Raw genomic sequence first — 21,855 nt, 5'->3', positions numbered from 1 at the left:
CAGTAGGTGAGGGCTTTGGCCATGATAGGTAGGCAGGTATTGGAGGCTACAGCTATGTGTACCTCTTGTCAAAAAAAGAAAGTTCCCAGCTCAACTTGCCAGCCAGCTTGCTATCAACCGAATTAACCTGTCTAACAGTATGCATTAATAACAGGGGTTTAGTTAGCACACATTTGCAAATACATACGTAAGCCACAGAGCCACGTCATGGCACCCCGATATTCTGTGGTCCTAACTCTACAAATTTTGAGAGCCTCCATAATTATTATTATATTATTATTATACAGGATTCATATAGCGCCAACAGTTTGCTCAGCACTTTACAATATGAGAGACAATACAGCAACAATACAAATCAATACAAGAGGGAAAGAAATAATAGAGGCACATGTATTTAATGGATAGACAAAGGGCAGGTGATCCTGAGGGACACTACCCCTTCCTAATGGTACAGGAGCACACTGGACACCCAGTGCCACCCACAATGGCAGCGTTGCCCGTCCATGTGTTCCTTGCTGTAAAAGCCAGTTATAGACTGGGGCAGTGGCCATTTTTCATATGTGTACCTCTTACCTGCAGCATTTTGCCTCCCTATCCCCCAATAACAGTCTCTTAAAACGCATTAAGACAATATACATGCAGCTGTTCCCTTTTACATGTCTAAAATTTAATAGAAAAAGGATTTAAAAAAGAAAATATTTTTTTCTTTGTATGTGGATTTCCAAACGTCATAAAGCTTGTGCTGGTATTGCTGCTCATAGTTACCTCTACTGTATTTAACAATGGTGATGATTGAGGTGGCAAGAGAGCATTTCTGAAGAGCATATAGTCATGCTGAGATAATGGAGGGAGCCCAACTAGTAAGGCTATAGTGAGATGAACAAATACGAACCATACATCAATTTGCCAATTCAGTTGCAGCATACTTGTCTCCACCTGTCCAGAACTGCATTGGAGCACAGATACAATCAGTGCTGGGACAAGGTCATCTAGAGCACAGGACGAACATGCCAAATTGCCCCCCTCCAGGATGTATGAGCATTATGTGTCAGCAAAAATCCCCTCCCCCAAAAAAGAAATCGAGCACTAATCTTACCTACTAAGCATAAATTCTCCTTCCTGCCAGTTCAAATCTACTCCCCTGATGAAATCTTTGCCCCCCCTTCCCCCCGGCTCATATCCCCTCTCCCCCCATATATCCCCATCACAAATCCTTCCCAAAAAAACATTTCCCCCTCCTAGCACAAATCCTCTACCCCTCAAATTTCCCCCTCCAAACACAAATTCTCTTCCACCTACTTTAAATTCCCACCCAGCACAAATTGCCCTCCCCAATCCCCAATCCTAGCACAATCCCCCCCCCCCTTCCAAAAAACATTTCCCCTCCCAGCACAAATCCCCTCCCCCCTCTACCCTATTTCCTTTTCCACGACGAATCCCCCAAATCCTCCCACCTAGCACAGATCTTCTTACCCCATCCCCCCTCCCAACACAAATCCCCCCACATCACCACTCCGAAAATTTCCCCTTGTAGAACAATTCTTACGCCCTGCCGCCCCCCAAATTCCCCCTCCCAACACAAATCTCCTCCCCCCAATCTCCTCATGGTGCCCCTCTACCTCACATGATACCACAGTGCCCAGGGCAGCAGCCCCTCCTGCCTACCCCTGGATGCAATATACAATGATAAACTCAACTCATTTTGTCTGACAATCCATGCCTGATCCTCACAATATAGAACCCATTAATCACAACCAAAGGTAATGTTTAGTATTGTGGATGGTTCTAAGGATGATAAGAACACACATTACAATGCTACACACTGAATTCATTTTATGAGTAATAATATTTATTACCATCCTACATATTAAAGTAGAGCTGACATAGCTCTTTTATAGACAAAAGACATACACAGCCTATTAATTCAATATGACAGGTGTTAACAAGCCCCAGGATCCAGGTGTCCAATGCTTGTAAAAAAATAAAGACTAATCCTCCCTTACTCTATCCCAAACTAAAAAAAAAATGTTTTGGATTTACATACATTTTAAGTAAACCAACCCCATTGTGTACATCACGCAAACATTATCAAATTATATTTAGTATTATCATTATTAGGTGGAGGCAGACATAATGCACACACAAGTAACCAAACCAAAGTATAGAAAATGAGCAAATATTGTACATATATACACTGTTGCGGAAGTGTAGAAATATTTAATCAAAGCCTAGGTTTACCGAAAACATAAAAGTAAAAAATCAGCACAAGGGACATTATGTCAGGAATCTGGGTATGACCAGAAATGTGTGGACTGACACAGGGAAACGCAGGCTTCAGTATTACAATTTATTAAAGACTAACAATACATAAACGCAGTGCAAAACATAACAGTGCAACAAACCAAACCTCCAACAAACAACCATACATACAACACAAAACATAGTCGGGCAGGCCGGGTCGGTAGCAAACGGGCAAACAAGGTACCAGGAGCAGGCGGGAGAGTGGTCAGGACTAGCAGAGGTCAGTACAGGCAGAGTTCTTGCAGAATCAGGATAGAAGCAAGCAGGATCAGGGTACCGGGGCCAAGCAAAACAGTACAACAAGGCACTGACTGCAGGTCTGGCCATTCCTTAAATACACCTCCTGCAATCAGCCTCAGGTGATGGCTGATTGCAGGAGTGAGCTTCTGGTTGCTGAGAGCACCCGCTGGCTAGCCTTGGTACTGCAGCCCACAAGGCAGGTGAGTCCTACCACCATTGGGGAGTCCATTCCTGACACAGTACTTACCTTCAGTGAGATGTGTCCCTTGTGCTGCTGTGTCCTCATTTTGCCGAAATCTTCCTCCTCCAATGACCACCCACCCCTGTCATCTTTTGTTGCAGAGGGGATTAATAGAACTAAGAGGCTGTGACAGGCACTCATCACAAGTGTCCCACTATACCAGCTCTTTACACCCAGCTCCTCCAGTCATAAAAGCTGTACTACATCTTCTATGAATTAAACATGATCTCTGAATGGAGGGGGCAGAGCTTTCAATCATCCACCCATCTTCCATTCACAGGTCCTGTTTCATTCATGGATGTTGTAGTAATTGCATCTATGGATGGAGTAGCTTGGTGCAAAGAGCAGGTATTTGTTGTAGGTAAACATTGGGGTTGATTTACTAAAGGCAAATATGCTGTGAACTGCAAGTGAACTGAAAGTACAGTTACTCTAGATCAGAGGGGAACATGCAAGGAAAATAAAAAAAATAATAAGCTTGCACATGATTGAATGAAATAAATCAGCAGAGAGTCACCTAATTTCAGAGCTACCAATTGGATCTAAAGAAACTACACTTGCAGTGCACAGCCCATTTATTTATTTCAGGTACTTATATAACGCTGTCAATTTACGCAGCGCTCTACATATATATTATACATTCACATCAGTCCCTAACCCTCAAGGGGCTTACAGTCTAGGGTCCCTAACTCACATTCATACAGACACATACTAGGGCCAATTTAGACAGGATCCAATTCACCTACCAGCATGTCTTTGGAGTGTGGGAGGAAACCAGAGTACCCGGAGGAAACCCACACAGGCACAGGGAGAACATGCAAACGCTATTTGCCTTTAGTAACTCAACCCCTATGTGTGCATACATATATTCAGTATATTATAGCTAGAGATGAGCGAATTATTCAAAAATTCGGTTCGGCTGATTCGCCGAATTCGCCGAATAAATTCGCTTCGAGCCGAATATATTCGCTGCGAATTTAACTTATAAAAAGGGTGTTTCTAGGCTTCAGAGAGCCTTTATATTAGTGCACAACACTGTACCTTTAATTTAAATGCCCTTGGAGTCTGCTGGGGAAGAGAAATAATACTGTCAGTCAGTATGACATGCAGATGAGTGCTGTCGATCTTAGAATCACCGCACACTTCACTCATTTGGGCAGTCACGGGGCCAAAACCAGAGTGTGGAGCCACAGTGTGGCGGTGGAGGCAGCAGCAATGGGAGGCCATACAGCACCCTATGACAAAATGGAACCCACCAGCAGTGTGAGGAGACCTGAAAGTGGCACATGGCAGAGTGTGGCGATGGAGACAGCAGCAATGGGAGGCCTTACAGGGACCCATGACACACTCTGGACCTGGCAGCAGCATGAGGAGGCGGTACAGGGGCCCATGACAGATTACGGGCCTGGCAGCAGCATGAGGAGTCGGTACGGGGGCCCATGGCAGATTACGGGCCTGGCAGCAGCATGAGGAGGCGGTACAGGGGCCCATGGCAGAGTGGCGGAGCGTAAGCAGCTAAAATTGAAGGCCATACAGAGGCCTATGTTAAAAAGTCCCCCCAGCAGCAGCGTGGGGAGACGACTATCAAGAGTCCAATGGCAGAGTGGCGGAGCAGAAGCAGCTTCAATTGAAGGCCATACACAGGCCTAGGTTTAAAAGTCCCTCACAGTTAATTCCAATAACGAACTCTACTCCTCCGTGCAATCTACTTACGAGACCCTGGGCAGGTCTGGGTCCAATTTGTGGTAGAGACTGGTTTTGTTCAGCCATGCTTGAGCGAGTAATAACAGGTCTGTGCTGCCCTTTGGTGTCTGGCTTAATGCGCACAACACTGAACGTCCCAGCGTTTGTCAACGATTTGCCGTTAAGTGATGCAAACCCGCTGAACCACGTTCATGAGGAGCCGGTACAGGGGGCCATGAATCAGTATGGACCTGGCAGCAGCGTGAGCAGACGACAGAGGCACATGGCGCATGGTGGCTGTGTAGGCAGCATTATTCTGAAGCCATACACAGGCCTAGGTTAAAAAGCGGAAGCCGTCAGCAGCGTGAGCAGACGACAGAGACACATGGCGCAGGGTGGCGGTGGATGCAGCAGTATTCGGAAGCCAAACACAGGCCTCGGTTAAAAAGCGGAAGCCGTCAGCAGCGTGAGCAGACGACAGAGGCACATGGCGCAGGGTGGCGGTGGAGGCAGCAGCAATGGAAGGCCATACAGCACCCTATCACAAAATGGAACCCACCAACAGTGTAAGGAGACCTGAAAGTGGCACATGGCAGAGTCTGGCGATGAAGTCAGCAGCAATGGGAGGCCGTACAGGGACCCATGACACACTCTGGACCTGGCAGCAGCAAGAGGAGGCGGTACAGGGGCCCATGGCAGAGTGGCGAAGCGTAAGCAGCTTAAATTGAAGGCCATACAGAGGCCTATGTTAAAAAGTCTCCCCAGCAGCAGTGTGGGGAGACGACAATCAAGAGTCCAATGGCAGAGTGGCGGAGCAGAAGCAGCTTCAATTGAAGGCCATACACAGGCCTAGGTTAAAAAGTCCCCCCAGCAGCAGCGTGGGGAGACGACTATCAAGAGTCCAATGGCAGAGTGGCGGAGCGGAAGCAGCTTCAATTGAAGGCCATACACAAGCCTAGGTTAAAAAGTCCCCCCAGCAGCAGTGTGGGGAGACGACTATCAAGAGTCCAATGGCTGAGTGGCGATCCGGGAAGTCAGCGTTGTGATTGCAGATGCAATGCAGAAATTCTACGAAGTAATGCCGTGGGTGCGAAGAAGATCATATACCGTCGTACTTCCATCCATAAGACGGAACAACCTGCGAACCGGGAGCTTTATTGCCCTGACTCGCTGAGCAGCTTCTGGGATACCCAAGAGGCCCATGGCAGAGTGGCGGAGCGTAAGCAGCTTCAATTAAAGGCCATACAGAGGCCTATGTTAAAAAGTCCCCCCAGCAGCAGCGTGGGGAGACGACTATCAAGAGTCCAATGGCAGAGTGGCGGAGCGGAAGCAGCTTCAATTGAAGGCCATACACAGGCCTAGGTTAAAAAGTCCCCCCAGCAGCAGTGTGGGGAGACGACTATCAAGAGTCCAATGGCTGAGTGGCGATCCGGGAAGTCAGCGTTGTGATTGCAGATGCAATGCAGAAATTTTATGAGGTAATGCCGTGGGTGCGAAGAAGATCATATACCGTCGTACTTCCATCCATAAGACGGAACAACCTGCGAACCGGGAGCTTTGTTGCCCTGACCCGCTGAGCAGCTTCTGGGATACCCAAGAGTTTGGCTTCTGTGGGGAATATGGTTGAAAACTGAAACTTAAAGGCATGTTGACGGAAGGGCACCAGTGTCAGTGCTCCGGAGGGAATATAGCTTCAAAGCTGACACTTAAAGGTATATCGACGGTCAGAGACCACAGGAAGTGGAGCTTGCGTCTTAAATCGACTGAATGTGGCAGACGAGAAACGTCTACGGGCCGTATATGAAACGGGTTGTTCCTCTTTCTGGAATAAGTGTTGGAAATGGCCACTCTTTTTGGTGTGGCGTTTTGTCTATTTAATTCCGATAACGGACTCTACTCCTCCGTGCAATCTAGTTACGAGACCCTGGGCAGGTCTGGGTCCAATTTGTGGTAGAGACTGGTTTTGTTCAGCCATGCTTGAGCGAGTAATAACAGGTCTGTGCTGCCCTTTGGTGTCTGGCTTAATGCGCACAACACTGAACGTCCCAGCATTTGTCAACGATTTGCCGTTAAGTGATGCAAACCCGCTGAACCACGTTCATGAGGAGCCGGTACAGGGGGCCATGAATCAGTATGGACCTGGCAGCAGTGTGAGGAGACCCGAAAGTGGCACATGGCGCAGGGTGGCGGTGGAGGCAGCAGTATTCGGAAGCCATACACAGGCCTAGGTTTAAAACTGGAACCCAGCAGCGTGAGCAGACGACAAAGACGCACATGGCAGAGGATGGATCTGGCAGCAGTATGAGAAGGCGGTACAGGGGCCCGTGGCGCAGTGTGGTGATGGGGGCTACAGCAACTGGATGCCAGAAAGTGGCCGATAGGGCTATATACTGCATGGAATTATAAAGTTGTAAAGACAGCGGCCTATAAGGCTATACACACTATAACAATCATGACTTGATTGACCATTGGCCTATAAGGCTATACACAGCATGAATATCATGACTTATTCTGAGAGTGGTTTGGAAGGCTATATACAAAAAGTAATTCATGAGCTGTCCGGACAGCGGACAATAACTACATATATACAAATCAATTCATCAGCTGTCCAGCCAGCGGCCTCAAAGGCGACACATATAGAAAGCAATTCATGAGCTGTTCAGACAGCGGCCTCTAAGGCGACAGATATACAAAGCAATTCCCGAGGTGTTCAGGGAGCGGCCTGAACGGCTAGGTTATTACTAAATATATTTTTATGGCCAAACATCGGCCTATAAATAGATGTCTACACAGTGACAAAAAATTATGTCGCCAGACAGCGGCCCCTAAGGCGACAGATATACAAAGCAATTCCCGAGGTGTTCAGTGAGCGGCTTGAACGGCTAGGTTATTACTAAATATATCTTTCTGGCCAAACATCGGCCTATAAATAGATGTCTACACAGTGACAAAAAAGTAGGTCGCCTTACAGCGGCGTATCCTACAAATTGACATTATAAGAAATGGTTTAGACCAAAAAAAAAAAAAAAAACTTTGATGCGATGCTATACCTTAGTAGATTGTGGAAAGTCGACAAGTCAAGCGTAACTGTGTACATTACAGAAAATCTTAACAAGACAACCAAACATGTGGCCAAACCGTGACCGATACAACAAGTTAACAATGTAAGAAACAGGAGGGGGCCAAACCGTGGCCAATAAATAAACAGTCCACCTCATTGATGAGATGGACAACACGTGTCAAATAAATATTTAAAAAAATTGCTATTCCATCGGTCTGGAACTGGTCGACTATAAATAATTAAAAAGGTTCAATTCATGTGACGGTCGTCCAGCGAAGTATAAATAATTTAAAAACCCCAATTCATGAGGGGCCCGACCTGCAGAGTATAAGTCATTAAAAATGTGCAAAACATGAGTCGGCCGACCAGCAGCCTCTCAATAAAATATATATACAAATGTACGGATCAGGTGGAGGTCTTCCATTTGTCCCTAATAACATGTTTGGGGCATGATTCATGGCGGATTTAGTCAGTTGTGTCAGGAACTGGTGGTTTGAAATCCAGACTAATCCACGCCTGATTCATTTTCACAAACGTGAGTCTCTCCACACTTTGGGTGGACAGTCGTGTCCTCCGCGGAGTTACAATACCTCCTGCCGCACTAAACACGCGCTCCGATGCCACGCTACTGGCCGGGCATGACAGCCTTTCAAGGGCAAATTCAGCTAGTTGGGGCCAAAGGTCAAGTTTCGTTGCCCAGTAGTCAAGGGGATTGTCTACCTCGGTTGGCAGGGTGCTGTCCAAGTAGGCCCAAGCCTGTTGTTTGAGGTCCTGCTCCAGGTCCACCTGATGCTGCTGCTGCTGCGGCTGGTTAGTAGTTTCCTCACTGCGCTGGTGAAGAAAGCTACTCATCATCGACTGCAGACTGAGGCAGCCGCTGCTGGTGGAGCTACCACTGCTCCTACCACCCCACCCCTCCCCTGCTGCCATGGCAGCGGAACGCGAGCGCACAGGGCCCACAGTGTCTGAGGATGGACGTTGGCGCAGAAAGGCAGAGACCAACTGACTACATAGGTGGTTTTTATAGTACTTTATTTTGGCCTCCCTCTCAGCAGGTGTGAAAAAGGCCACCATTTTTGAACGGTAGCGAGGGTCCAACAAGGTGGACAGCCAAAAGTCATCCCTCTGTCTGATGGTTATTATTCGGCTGTCGCTACGCAAGCAACCGAGCATGCTATGGGCCATTTGTGCCAAGGAATGCGAGGGACTCCCTGCCTCCATCTCCACAGCATACTGCCACGGTGCGTCTGGGTCCTCTGTCTCCTCCTCCTCCTCTACCAGATGCTCCTGCTCCTCCACTCCTGTCCGCTGAGTGGAAAAACCACCCATTTCACTCAATAATTCCTGAGCACCAATGTCCTCCTCTACCTCCTCCTCTTCTTCCTGTCCTGCCCCCACAGGGGTCATGTGGCGTTGAGATCTGTGCGCCACGTCTACCGCACCCTGACCAGCCATTGTTAACAGCATTTGTTCCAGGACGTGCAACAGAGGAATGACGTCGTTCATCCCATAGTCCTGCCGACTCACGAATAGCGTGGCCTCCTCAAAGGGCCTGAGCAAGCGGCAGGTGTCACGCATGAGCTGCCAATGGCTGACATCTAAGTTACACAGGGGAGTACCTTTATCCGCTTGTAACATCAGGAAATCGGTGATGGCCTTTCGCTGTTCGTAAAGGCGGTCTAACATATGTAGGGTTGAATTCCACCTTGTTGCAACGTCGCAGATCAGGCGATGCTGTGGAATTCCGTTCTGCCGCTGCAGCTCAAGGAGGGTGTGCTTTGCGGTGTAGGAATGGCTGAAATGCATGCAAAGTTTACGTGACATTTTAAGGATGTCTTGCAGTGGGATGGTGGATTTTAGGAACCGCTTGACAACCAGATTGAACACGTGAGCCATGCATGGCGCATGGCACAACCTTCCTTGACGCAGAGCAGACACCATGTTCTTTCCGTTGTCGGTCAACATGGTTCCGATTTTCAGTTTGCGCGGAGACAGCCATCTGTCGATTTCTCTGTTCATTACACTCAGAAGTTCCTCCCCTGTGTGACTACGTTCGCCAAGGCATACCAGGTGCAGCACAGCGTGACACCGTTGCACCCTGCACATGTGATATGCCGGTCGGGTAATGGGACTTGGCACGGGGGTGGCGGCTGAGGACACGGCGGAAGAAGAGGTGGTAGAGGCGGACATCTTTGCTGGACCAAGGACGTGCAAACGTGAAGGCAAAAGCGGCGTGACCTGTCCAAGTTGCTGGTGCGGCTGTGCCGGCACCACGTTCACCCAGTGGGCCGCAAATGACATGTACTGTCCCTGACCGTAGTTACAGCTCCACACGTCGGCGCTGCCGTGCACTTTGGCAGAGACCGACATGCTCAAAGACTGGCCCACCATCTCTTCTACATGTGAATGCAGGGCTGGCACTGCCTTTTTGGCGAAGAAATGCCGGCTTGGCACTCTCCACCGCGGCTCGGCACAAGCCATCATTTCTCGGAAAGGTGCTGAGTCCACCACTTGGAAAGGGAGGGACTGCAGCACCAGCAACTTGGACAGGAGGACGTTCAGCTTCTGCACCGTCGGGTGCGTGCTCGCAAACTGTTGTCTCTTGGAAACGGATTCCAAGAAAGACTGCTGACGGAATCCGTGAAGAGGAGTAGCAGGAGAAGGAGCATCTGAACGAGCGGAAGATGCCAACGAGCGACAACTCCCCTCAGCAGAGGTGTTGGAGCCTTGACTGGCTGATAGAGGGCGATTGACGTCGGGTGACGGAGCAAGTAACGGAGCGGGTGATGGAGCGGGGGCTGGAGCAGGCAGAACCGCCGTATCTTTATCACGGTTTTCCCAGGCCACCGAATGGTGACGCTGCATATGCTGACGCAACGCTGTAGTCCCAACATTGGCCCCCTGGCCACGCTTGACTTTCTGGCCACATAGTCGACATACGGCTACGTTTACTTCCTCGGGCGGCTTGACGAAAAATTGCCACACCGCCGAGTAGGAAACTTTGCCCCCGCTACTCCTCACTGGCTGACTGCTACTTCCTACGTGCACACCGGCACCACTACTGGCCGTGGTGGTAGGCTGCAGTGGAGCTGGTGCTCTACTCCGTGGCCGTTTGGCTCCACTGACACTGCTGCGACCCTGCTGCCTCCTGGGCAACCCACCGACTGTTTTGCTCGCTGGCAAGCTGGCACCCTCTTCTCCTGATGATGCGGAAGCAATAGCCTGATGACGACGAGGCTGCCAAGTGCGATCAGCCTCATCATCATCAATTAGGGTCTCCGCGTCACTACTAGCCCCCTCGGCTGCGTGTGGGTCAGGAGACAGACCTGTCTCTAGACCGGCTACCGAGCCACTCTCCTCGCCAGTACTTCTTCGCCTGGCTGCTGAAGAGGCGGATGTCTCCCCCCGTTCCTGACCGCCCTCTGTTAGCTCTTCCTCACTGTACAGTGGGGCTGAGCCCACAGCATGCGATACTTCGCTTGGTGAGGGAACACCAAAGGACAGGGGCAGGTCGAGGACACGTGATTTCAGTGGGCTTGCTCCCGGGCCATGCCAACTAACGGTTGTGTCTGACGTACCCACCGACCGTTGGCTGTAGGTGTCAGAGGTGACCTGGGAAGAGGAAGACGACCGAGTCAACCAATCGATGACGGCAGGGTTGTCGGTGGAGACACGACCGCTGGATGACACCGGGAGCACTGGCCTCTGGCTGCGACTAGTGCTGCCTCGACCCCTTCCTCTGCTGCCACGTCTGCTTGCTCCTGAAACATTGCCTCCTCTGCCACTCCTCTGCGTGTTGTCTGACATACTCTTTAATTCAATAAGCACCCCAAAAATAAAACCGGATTTAACTCTTTGAACGTACAATAGTGGTTGTGAAGCAGAAAGTCAGTTTATTTAGCACAATCGGTCAATTGCAGCTTGCCGTTGGCTGTAAACTGTACGTTTATGTCACTGGAATGCACTAATCACCCAAAAAATATTACCGCCACCCGGCGTGTATATGGATTTAACTCTTTGAACGTACAATAGTGGTTGTGAAGCAGAAAGTCAGTTTATTGTACACAATCGGTCAATTGCAGCTTGCCGTTGGCTGGAAACTGTACGTTTAGGTCACTGGAATGCACTAATCACCCAAAAAATATTACCGCCAGCCGGCGTGTAAATGGATTTAACTCTTTGAACGTACAATAGTGGTTGTGAAGCAGAAAGTCAGTTTATTGTACACAATCGGTCAATTGCAGCTTGCCGTTGGCTGTAAACTGTACGTTTATGTCACTGGAATGCACTAATCACCCAAAAAATATTACCGCCAGCCGGCGTGTAAATGGATTTAACTCTTTGAACGTACAATAGTGGTTGTGAAGCAGAAAGTCAGTTTATTGTACACAATCGGTCAATTGCAGCTTGCCGTTGGCTGGAAACTGTACGTTTCTGTCACTGGAATGCACTAATCACCCAAAAAATATTACCGCCAGCCGGCGTGTAAATGGATTTAACTCTTTGAACATACAATAGTGGTTGTGAAGCAGAAAGTCAGTTTATTTAGCACAATCGGTCAATTGCAACTTGCCGTTGGCTGGAAACTGTACATTTATGTCACTGGAATGCACTAATCACCCAAAAAATATTACCGCCAGCCGGCGTGTAAATGGATTTAACTCTTTGAACGTACAATAGTGGTTGTGAAGCAGAAAGTCAGTTTATTTAGCACAATCGGTCAATTGCAGCTTGCCGTTGGCTGGAAACTGTACGTTTATGTCACTGGAATGCACTAATCACCCAAAAAATATTACCGCCACCCGGCGTGTAAATGGATCTAACTCTTTGAACGTACAATAGTGGTTGTGAAGCAGAAAGTCAGTTTATTTAGCACAATCGGTCAATTGCAGCTTGCCGTTGGCTGGAAACTGTACGTTTATGTCACTGGAATGCACTAATCACCCAAAAAATATTACCGCCACCCGGCGTGTAAATGGATCTAACTCTTTGAACGTACAATAGTGGTTGTGAAGCAGAAAGTCAGTTTATTTAGCACAATCGGTCAATTGCAGCTTGCCATTGGCTGGAAACTGTACGTTTATGTCACTGGAATGCACTAATCACCCAAAAAATATTACCGCCACCCGGCGTGTAAATGGATCTAACTCTTTGAACGTACAATAGTGGTTGTGAAGCAGAAAGTCAGTTTATTTAGCACAATCGGTCAATTGCAGCTTGCCGTTGGCTGGAAACTGTACGTTTATGTCACTGGAATGCACTAATCACCCAAAAAATATTACCGCCACCCGGCGTGTATATGGATTTAACTCTTTGAACGTACAATAGTGGTTGTGAAGCAGAAAGTCAGTTTATTTAGCACAATCGGTCAATTGCAGCTTGCCGTTGGCTGGAAACTGTACGTTTATGTCACTGGAATGCACTAATCACCCAAAAAATATTACCGCCACCCGGCGTGTAAATGGATCTAACTCTTTGAACGTACAATAGTGGTTGTGAAGCAGAAAGTCAGTTTATTGTACACAATCGGTCAATTGCAGCTTGCCGTTGGCTGGAAACTGTACGTTTCTGTCACTGGAATGCACTAATCACCCAAAAAATATTACCGCCAGCCGGCGTGTAAATGGATTTAACTCTTTGAACGTACAATAGTGGTTGTGAAGCAGAAAGTCAGTTTATTTAGCACAATTGGTCAATTGCAGCTTGCCGTTGGCTGGAAACTGTACGTTTATGTCACTGGAATGCACTAATCACCCAAAAAATATTACCGCCACCCGGCGTGTAAATGGATCTAACTCTTTGAACGTACAATAGTGGTTGTGAAGTAGAAAGTCAGTTTATTGTACACAATCGGTCAATTGCAGCTTGCCGTTGGCTGGAAACTGTACGTTTGTGTCACTGGAATGCACTAATCACCCAAAAAATATTACCGCCAGCCGGCGTGTAAATGGATTTAACTCTTTGAACGTACAATAGTGGTTGTGAAGCAGAAAGTCAGTGTATTTTGCATAATCGGCAAACTGCAGCACCAACTGTGCACGACAGCCACCAAAAAAAAAAGGGTGTATGTCACTTTAAATTTTCGATTCTTTGATAGCTGTGGCCCTAAGTAACGATTCTGTGTCCCTGAGTAACGATTCTGTGTCCCTGAGTAACGATTCTGTGGCCCTAAAGTCTCTGTGGCCCTAACTCTGTCCCTTAATACACACAGGTCTGTCTCTCTTGAATGACCGGAGGCTAATGGAGAATTCTAAGATGGCCGCGATTTATAGCTCCACCATTACACAGTGCTGGCTGGCTGCTGATTGGCTAATGCGATCACATGTCATGAATGCATTATGGGTCAGCGCGCCTTGTCTGCGCGCCTTCCCAGAGATCCCCGCCCCATCTTCTCTGTCCATTTTCTCCGTCGCCACACATGTCGCCGCCATTTTTGGGAAAATTCGATTCGTGCATCCGAAGTTTGCTAATCTTCGGATTCGTCGCGAATAGAATTTTTCCAAATCTTCGGAACGAATTCCACTTCGTCATGTTCGATTCGCTCATCTCTAATTATAGCTGTTGATAACAGTATAGCCAAAAGCTGACCACACATCAGTTCTTCCTAGATCTTCCAAGATCAGATCTACTGTATTAGATCAGCAAAATGTGCCAATAATAATGAGGTGCAAGGACCTACCAAAAAGTCAGTTTCATTTGATTACAGTCATGTTGGCCCTTACACATTACAGTATAACTACTGGTACCGGTTTCTGTTCTAACAGAAGACTACAGTTTCTAAGATTGTAATTACATTGTGAAAACAAAATATCAGCATAGGCAATGTAAGTGGTGTTCATTAAAGCGGAGTTCCACCCAAAAGGAGAAGTTCTGCTTTAAAGATTGGTCCCCCGCTCCCCATTAAGGATTGGCACCTTTATTGAGCAGGGGGGGAACGGATACCCGAATTTGACAGGTACCCGCTCCTACTTCCGCTGTGATCGCCTAGGTGATCAGAAATGAAAGTTGTCCTCCTACCCTCCCTCCCCAAAGTCTTGTGGGAAACGTGACAGATCCCAGAAGACAATGAGGCCATTCAGGAAGCGCAGCGCTACTCACGCATGTGCAGTGTGCACCCGGCTGTGAAGCCGCAAGCTGTCACAGCCTGGTGCCCACACTGAAGATGCCGGTGCCTGGCATACAGAACAGCCGGTGAAACGGGCTGCGGTTGGGGCAACGCGGGATCGTGGGACAGGTGAGTGGCTGTTTTTTTGAAAGCCAGCAGCTACAGTTTTTAATGGACTCTTATGGGGAAATAAGAGTCTTTCACGCTTTCGTTGGGGCATAGGAAGTCATGCTGGAGCTTGTAGCCCTCCTGATTAAATGTTGCTTGTCATTCTCAGTGATTCAAATGTAGAGCCGATAGATATATACATGTAAGGAAAGGAGAGAGGCATCCAAAATAGTGTAATTCCATTTATTAAAAGCAGACACACTGGTATTGCATTCACATGTTTCCAGATATAATAGGTATGAATCTCCAAGTGTACAATAGTAGGTCGCTAGTATTCCACAAAGCTCCTAAGCTTAGTATCACCACGTCCGTGCCTGATGCATCTCGCCCCTTCCATTGAGTGTGCCTCTGAGGACCAAAATGTTCAACCTTGGTTTCTTCAGACCAGAACACATTTTCCCACATGCTTTTGGGAGACTTCAGATGTGTTCTTGCAAAATTTAGCCGAGCTCTGATGCTTTTCTTCGTAAGAAAAGGCTTCCGTCTTGCCACTCTATCCCACAATCCAGACATATGAAGAATACAGGAGATTGTTGTCACATGTACCACACAGCCAGTACTTGCCAGATATTCCTGCAGCTCCTTTAATGTTGTGTTAGGCCTCTTGGCAGCCTCCCAGACCAGTTTTCTTCTCATCTTTTCATCAATTTTGGAGGGACGACCAGTTCTTGGTAATGTCACTGGTACACCATATTTTCCCCACTTGATGAGTGTCTTCACTGTGTTATATCTAATGCCTTTGAAATGTTTTTTCTCCTGACTGATACCTTTTAACAATGAGATCCCTCTGATGCTTTGGAAGCTCTCTGCGGACCATGGCTTTTGCTGTAGGATATGACTAAAAAAATGTCAGGAAAGACCTACTAGAACAGATGAACTTTATTTGGAGTTAATCAGAGGCACTAAATGATGGCAGGTGTGTACTGACTCCTATTTAACATGATTTTGAATGTAATTGCTTAATTCTGAGCACAGCTACATCCCCAGTTATAAGAGGGTGTGCACACTTATGCAAACACATTATTTTAGTTTTTTATCTTTACTTACCCCCCCTAAAAGATTTCAGTTTGTTTTTCAGTTGCGTTGTACAGTTTATAGGTCACAATAAAGGTGGAAAAAGTTCTGAAATTATTTATCTTTGTCTCATCTTATTACATCACAGAAACCTGACATTTTAATAGAGGTGTGTAGACTTTTTATATCCACTGTATATCTAACACTAAATCTGTGGTTATGCACCCTTCCTCTCACATTCAAGGAGCCACTTTTTTAGGACAGATGCTCTGCAATACAGCAATACATTAAATGAATAAGTAAATGTTTGTCAAAAAGATTACAAAATCCAAAACAAACATGCCTCACTTAACCACTTGCCTTCCTGAGGATTTAACCCCCTTCCTGACCAGGCAATTTTTTGCGTTATGGCACTGCATTACTTTAACTTTCAATTGTGCGGAAATGCAACGCTGCACTCAAATTAAATTTACGTCCTTTTTCCCCCACAAATTAAGCTTTCTTTTGGTGATATTTGATTGCCTGTGCATTTTTAATTTTTTGCGCTATAAAAAAAAAATAAAAGACTGAAAATTTTGAGAAAAAAACCTATATTTTTAACTTTTTGCTATTAAACGTGTCCACTAAAAAATTTTTAAAAATCAAATTTCATCATAAATTTACACCAAAATGTATTCTGCTACGTCTTTGCTAAAAAAAATCCCAATACTTGTAAATTAATTGGTTTACGTGAAAGTTATACCTTTTACAAATGGCGGTATATATACTGGGATTTTTTTTTTAAATGTTTAATAATGGCGGAGATCAGCGACTGCGGGACCGCGACGGACATTCTGACACTGGGGAGAACAGACTTGGTGTCACTGACATCCCCAATGACACCAATACAGTGATCAGTGCTAAAAAAAACAATGACACTGTATTAATGGCACTGGGCAGGAAGGGGTTAACATGAGGAGCGATCTAAGGATTAACTGTGTGCTAGGAGTGTTTTAATAGGGGGCTGTGTCAGTGTGCTTCACTGTGAACACACTGCTTTGGATGGCTGTGCTGCGCACAGCCATCCAAGGCAGTGTGCCAGAGCTGACAGGGAGGAGAAATGTTAGTAAACAAAACAGTTCTACTCCACGTCAGAGATCCTCGGAAATCACCGGGCGACGGCGAGTAATCACCAGCCGGGACTTGGTGATTGACAGCCACGGCCCCGAATGGCAATGTGGGTAGTGCTTGCATGCGCCCCCTACCCGGAAATGCAAAATCAGGTATATATACATGATTTTGCGCACCTGTGCTGCCCCGTAGCAGTTTTTCTGCTATAGGGTGCTCGGGAAGCAGTTAATATAATCAATCTTTCTTCCCACATATTGTCTCAGGATGAAATAAGTGTATTATCTAAGGGCCTCACATTTTGTCCAGACCACCATCTGGACAAGTTTGAGGTCACCAAAGATCTGCACTTGTTTGCCCGCAGCTTCTCAAACGTATGTATGCTAAAAAGCAATCCTCTCATTTTTTTTACGTACTAATAATGATCTTCAAGCGCTGGATCATTTGATCTCATTGCTTGAGGAAAACAAAATGATTGATCTGATTGACACAATCGATATTGAAAAACTATTGGAAACACCAGACTGGCATTTGGGAGTCAATGCATTTGATATGCAAACTGGTTTGCTTAAAAAGAAGTCCAATTTATTCCCCCCCTTGTTCTAATCACACTGTGGCAACTTTCCTCAAATTGACCTGTAGGGAAATTTGGAATCTTAGGATCTCGAACACCAGCATTAGAATCTTTGGCCAAGAATTATTTTATTACACTCAACCTCCGCAAAGAGGGCAATGTTGTCAACATGGACTACAACAAATATATCCAAATGTGCAACAGGAATTGGCCAATGGTGACTGATATCGCGCAATACCAAAATCATTAGTGAATACCATCAACAGGAATTTTACCTCTTGGAGGATCGAACATATTATAAAAACATGATTTAAAAAAACAGATGGGACTTTATCAGAACCAGCTTTCCACAGGTTGCTACCTTATATGATCTTCTCAAAGTACACAAAAATACTCTGAATCCCCCATGTAGACCTATAATATCGGGTAGAGGAACCCTTACTGAAAACCTCAGTTGGGTTGTGGACATCCATCTTAGATCCTTTGACCAGTTTACGCTACGTTTGTGACACCATTCACCTTTTGCAAATTTTAGATGGGATCAACGTCACTGGTGACACACTTCTTGTCACAACTGACATGGAAGCCCTATACCGCATGACAAGGGCCTGTTGGTGATATGTCATGTTTTGTCACAGAGCTGTCAACTTGAACAGCAGTTCAATTAATTTATTCTTCTTTCCTTGGATTTCATTTTGAGGCATAATGTCTTTACATTCAATGGCTCCCATTTCCTCTGGAACCTGTTGCACCCCCTCTTATGCCAACCTGTACCTGGGGGAATGGGGGCGTATATTGCTCATGGATGATGACTTCTGGATATTTGCAGATCACATTTTGGCATGGCAACGCTATATCGATGACGTTTTTGTATTGTGGGATGTGTCAGAAGATATAGTGAGGAAATACTTAGCATCCATGAATATAAATGATTTCAATCTCCTTCAGCAAATCTGATAGTATTTTCTTGGATCTCAAAATCCAAAAATGTGTGGATGGAAAACTATCCAGCAAACTTTTTTGCAAACCAACAGCAGGCAATTCTATTTTGTAAGCCTCTAGCTTCCATCCTAAGCCCCTTTTGGCCTCTATTCCCTATAGCCAATGTTTGGGGGCCAGATGAAATTGCTCCAGTGGTGCACTTTTCCAAACAGAGGCGGATGTTCTTCTGTTCACCCATTGTCAGGTTAAAAAGGATGACACCACCTGGGCTATTTCTAAATATTCTACACAGCACAAGCAAGTGAAGTGTATTATAGAAAAAGTACTGGCACCTGTTGACCATGGATCCTTTGGTGGGCCATGTACAGTGAAGGAAATAAGTATTTGATCCCCTGCTGATTTTGAATGTTTGCCCACTCACAAAGAAATGATCAGCCTAAAAATCGAATGGTAGGTGTATTGTAACACTGAGAGACAGAATAGCAACACAAAAATTCAAAAGAAAAGCATGTCTAACAAATTATGCACTGATTTGCATGTTCATGAGGGAAATAAGTATTTGATCCCTTTCACAAAACATGACTTAGTACTTGGTGGCAAATCCCTTGTTGGCAATCGCAGAGGCCAGACGTTTCCAGTAGTTGGCCACTAGGTTTGCACACATCTCAGGAGGGATTTTGGCCCACTCCTCTTGGCAGATCCTCTCCAAGTCATTAAGGATTGGTGGCTGACATTTGGCAACTCAAACTTTCAGCTCCCTCCACAGCTTTTCAATCGGATTAAGGTCTGGAGACTGGCTAGACCACTCTAGGACCTTAATGTGCTTCTTCCTGAGCCACTCCTTTGTTGCCTTGGCCATGTGTTTTGGGTCATTGTCATGCTGGAACACCCATTCACGACCCATTTTCAATGCCTTGGCGGAGGGAAGAAGGTTCTCACCCAAGATTTGATGGTACATTGCCCTGTCCATCGTCCCTTTGATGTGGTGCAGTTGTCTTGTCCCCTTAGCAGAAAGACACCCCAAAGCAGAATGTTTCCATCACCATGTTTGACAGTTGGAGTGGTGTTCTTGGGGTCATAGGCAGAATTCCTCCTCCTCCAAACATGGCAAGTTGAGTTGATGCCAAAGAGCTTGAATTTGGTCTCATCTGACCAGAACACTTTCAACCAGTCCTACTCTGCATCATTCAGATGTTCAGTGGCAAACTTCAGACGGGCCTGGACATGTGCTTCCTTGAGCAGAGGGACCTTGCGGGCACTGCAGGATTTCAATCCTTGTCGGCGTAGTGTGTTACCAATTGTTTTCTTGGTGACTGTGGTCCTAGCTGCCTGGAGATCATTGACAAGATCCTCACGTGTAGTTCTGAGATGATTCCCCACTGTTTTCATGATCATTGACACTCCACAAGGTGAGATCTTGCATGGTGTACCAGACCTAGGGAGACTGACAGTTGTTTTGTGTTTCTTCCATTTGCGAATGATTGCACCAACTGTTGTCACCTTCTCACCAAGCTGCTTGGAGATTGTTTGGTAGCCCAATCCAGCCTTGTGTAGGTCTACAATCTTGTCCCTGACATCCTTGGACAGCTCTTTGGTCTTTGCCATGGTGGAGAGTTTGGAATCTGATTGTTTGATTGCTCCTGTGGACAGGTGTCTTTTATACAGGTAACAAAATGAGATTATTAGCACTCCCTTTAAGAGACTGCTTCTAATCTCAGCTTGTTACCTGTATGAAAGACACCTGGTAGCCAGAAATCCTACTGAATGATAGGGGATCAAATACGTATTTCCCTCATGAACATGCAAACCAGTGCATAATTTGTTAGATATGCATTTCTTTTGAATTTTGTGTTGCTATTCTGTCTCTCAATGTTACAATACACCTACCATTCGATTTTTAGACTGATCACTTCTTTGTGAGTGGGCAAACATTCAAAATCAGCAGGGGATCAAATACTTATTTCCTTCACTGTATGTGACAGGCTGGTACATATTGTGTTTCAGGAAATTGGAGGTGATACATGTAAAAGGTTTGGTACTTTTCTATGTGGAGCATGTACATACTGTAAATCACTATATTGTCAAAAGTATTGGGACACCTTCCTATACACGCACATGAACTTTAATGGCATCCCAGTCTTAGTCCGTAGGGTTCAATATTGAGTTGGCCCAACTTTTGCAGCTAAAACAGCTTCAACTCTTCTGGGAAGGCTGTCCAAAAGGTTTAGGAGTGTGTCTATGGGAATGTTTGGCCATTCTTCCAGAAGTGCATTTGTGAGATCAGGCACTGATGTTGCACAAGAAGGCCTGGCTCGCTGTCTCTGCTCTAATTCATCCCAAAGGTGTTCTATTGGGTTGAGGTCAGGCCAGTCAAGTTCCTCCACCCGAAACTCACTGATCCATTTCTTTATGGACCTTGCTTTGTGCACTGGGGCAGTCATGTTGGAACAGGAAGAAGCCATCCCCGAACTGTTCCCACAAAGTTGGGACCATGAAATTGTCCAAAATGACTTGATATAATGACACCTTAAGAGTTCCCTTCACTGGAACTAAGGGACCAAGCCCAACCCCTGAAAAACAACCCCACACCATAATTCCCCCTCCACCAATTTTTTACTTGGCACAATTCAGTCAGGCAAGTACCATTCTCCTAGAAATTGCCAAACCCAGACACTTCCATCGGATTGCCAGACAGTGAAGCATGATTCGTCACTCCAGAAAACACATCTCCACTGCTCTAGAGTTCAGTGGTGGTGTGCTGTACACCACGGCACCCGATGCTTTGCATTGCACTTGGTAATCTAAGGCTTGGATGCAGCTGCTCAGCCATGGAAACTCATTCCATGAAGCTCTCTACGCATTGTTGTTGTGCTAATCTGAAGGCCACACAAAGTTTGGAGGTCTTTAGCTATTGACTTTGCAGACAGTTGGCGACTTCTGTGCACTGTGCCCTTCAGCATGCACTGACCCCGTTCTGTCATTTTACGTGGCCTACCACTTCGTGGCTGAGTTGCTGTTGTTCCCAGCTGCTGCCACTTTGTTATAATACCACGAACAGTTGACTGTGGAATATTTAGTAGCAAGGAAATTTCACGGATGAACTTATTGCACAGGTATCAACCTATCAAGGATGCATGGATGGCTGAGTTTGCTTTGAATATTAACAATGAATTAAAGTATAAGTTCACCTTTTGGACAAAAATAATAAATGCACTTTTTTTTCAGGTAAAAAAATGTGCATTTATCATTTTTGTCCAAAGGAGCCTGGAAAGCATTGCACCAGCGATCTGTAGATTGCTGATGCCATGCAGGTCTCCTGCAGACCTGTCAGAATATCTGCTTGCTGTGCAGGATATACGAGCAAGCGGATATTCTGACAGGCGCTCCTAAGCACCATGGTGGTTCATTGAAAACTACAA

At 46.2% G+C, this 21,855-nt stretch overlaps 1 protein-coding gene across 1 annotated transcript in view; it reads right to left on the bottom strand.

The window, feature by feature from the left end:
* The window catches only part of BEND7 (BEN domain containing 7), a 122,759-nt gene that overhangs the window by 93,139 nt on the left and 7,765 nt on the right, over positions 1-21,855 (bottom strand). The gene's annotated exons all lie outside the window — the stretch shown is intronic.

The sequence above is a fragment of the Staurois parvus genome, unplaced genomic scaffold (genome assembly GCF_062004578.1).
Source record: "Staurois parvus isolate SC_StPar_1 unplaced genomic scaffold, SC_StPar_1.0 ptg000019l, whole genome shotgun sequence".
NCBI classification, from domain to species: Eukaryota; Metazoa; Chordata; class Amphibia; order Anura; family Ranidae; genus Staurois; species Staurois parvus.
This window is presented reverse-complemented; position numbering and strand designations above follow the sequence as displayed.